The sequence below is a fragment of the Schistocerca nitens genome, chromosome 7 (assembly GCF_023898315.1).
Source record: "Schistocerca nitens isolate TAMUIC-IGC-003100 chromosome 7, iqSchNite1.1, whole genome shotgun sequence".
In the NCBI taxonomy this organism is placed as follows: Eukaryota; Metazoa; Arthropoda; class Insecta; order Orthoptera; family Acrididae; genus Schistocerca; species Schistocerca nitens.
This window is the reverse complement of record NC_064620.1, coordinates 306566520-306569019: the sequence shown is the minus strand read 5'-3', so window position 1 is coordinate 306569019 and position 2500 is coordinate 306566520.

Here is a 2500-nt window from a genome sequence, read left to right as displayed (position 1 = left end):
GTGTACAGATCAAGATGCGAGTACAGTCCCTAATGAAGACGGTGGTGGTGGTGGTAGTAGTGGTGGTGGTAGTAGTTGTAGATCAAATGTACATATTGTAAATAGTGTAAGTTCGAGTACAGTTCCTACTGAAGAAGGTGGTGGTGATGGTAGTAGCTGTAGATCTAATGTAAATATTGTAAATAGTGCAAAGTTGAATGGTGCAAGCACTTCGTATAATGCAGTTGGTCCTGGAGACGTGTATAATGATTTTGAACATAAGTTGCGGCTAGCCAGGCTTGAGGAGCCGGTGTTGTTAACTGTTGCACTGAGGCAGCTTGTTCGGACTGGACATAGATATGGCCAAGACATCACTTATCCAGCCTTGGAGGACGTGGATTGTATAAGTTTGCACGTGGCAAATATTCCATCGCAATCTGATGATTTAAAGGAACTGGTGGAGCAGGTATTTGCCAGGCGGGGTCGTAAATTTGATCTCGAAAAAATATACCGAGATATGGTTAAAATGTACGGTAGAAACGTTGCAGATCTCTCGAAACCTTGGCCCGCCAGTCGCCTGCATGTTTTTTACCCCCCTGGGTGATGGGGAGTTTTAAGGTATTACAGATAAATGCAATGCGTAGCCATTTGGTTACGCAAGAGTTAAGAAGGATTGCGGAAGATGACATGTTAGACATTTTAGCAATTCAAGAACCTGCCTCCTGTGCTGGTCGGATTCCTGGATTTCCTGCAACTGCGCAAGTGGTATTCTCCGGTGAGAATCCCATGAGCGCTGTTGTAGTTCTGAACAGGCTGATTAGAACAACTGTGTTAACACAATTCTGTAATGATCACGTAATTGTTGTTGAACTTAACTTGATGTCACATTTAGTATTTCTTGTTAATATATATTGTCAATTTAGACACCATATCACGGGATTTCTAAATCAGTTGGATTGGATCTTAAGAATGTTACAAGGAAAGCCGGTTATTGTATGTATGGACGCTAATGCAAAGTCCCCATTGTGGTTTAGTGTGGAACAGGATGAGCGGGGTGTTGAGTTGGAGAATCTCATAATGCAGATGCAATTAGATGTTATAAACCAACCTGGCTTTCCGCCTACCTTTTCAGGTAGGGCGGGCGCAGTTTCCAATATAGATGTTACGCTTGCATCTCAAAGTGCAGCACCGCACGTCAGAAACTGGAGAGTTGTAAGTAATTTTACTGTTAGTGACCATAATTGTATTTTCTTTGATTACAATATGGAAGTTGAAGAAGTTCTTGGGGACTGGGAAGAGCGTTATAATTATCGTAAGACGGATTGGAACCGGCTGGTACAGGAGTTTCGTCCTCCAGGGTATGGATCAGAGGAGGCGATACATAATGTGGATGAAGCGGTAGACGAAATAGTGGCATCTATTGAGGCGGCTATTGCTACGTCCGTTCCTCGGGTGGCAAGGTTTGTTCGCAAACAGGCTACTCCATGGTCCCCAGAGCTGAGCGAGCTCAGGCGATCTGTCAGGCGGGCAAGAAGCAACTACCAAAGGGGCTTCACACAAGAAGAAAGACAGTACCACTTAAGGATTTACCGTCGCCTCAAGGCTCGATACCAGGAGTCCGTACAACGTCTAAGACGGCAGTCATGGCAGAACTTCGTAAATGAGCAGCTTGGATTGGACCCCTGGGGGGTCCCGTACAAGCTTGTAAGAGAGAAGATCAGATCTCCCACGATGCTGTCTACTCTGCAGCTGGAAAATGGGCGGTGCACTAAGACATGGGAAGAGACCGCTAATGTTCTGATGGAAGTTTTGTTGCCGGACGACGTCGTTGAGGAGGATACCGAGGAGCAGCGGGCAATACGAGCAGAGTTATTGGAACCATATGAAAATGGAGCACACGTGTATCCCTTCTCTCTTGAGGAGGTGGTAGCAGTGCTCCATTCTTTTACCAGGAAGAAAGCGCCCGGTCCTGACGGGTTGCCGGTGGAAATACTGCAATATCTCGCCCCTCAGCTTGCTCCAGATCTGGTCAAAGTTTACAACACATGTCTACAACTGGGTGCTTATCCAAGTAGATGGAAAATTGCGGATGTGGTGATAATAAAGAAGGGCTCTGATAAGGATCCGCAGTCGCCTAAGTCTTATCGACCGATCTGTCTCTTGGACGTGCTGGGGAAAGCTTTCGAGAAGTTGCTCACTGACAGACTCTTGAGCCACAGGGCTTTGCATGGCATGAGTGATCGGCAGTTCGGATTCCGTAAGGGTCGCTCCACACAGGACGCGATCAATGAGGTGTCTCGGGCTGTCCACTCAGCCAGTGCGAAGTATGTTCTGGGTATTATGGTGGATATTTCAGGGGCCTTCGACAACCTATGGTGGCCGGCGCTCTTCTCGCGTTTGCGCGAGATTGAGTGCCCTGGGCCGCTGTATCGATGTCTGGAGGCCTACTGTAATAATAGATTGGCAAGGATCGCGGCTCCCGGGGCTGTGGTGTCCAAGCAAATAACCCGGGGTTGTCCCC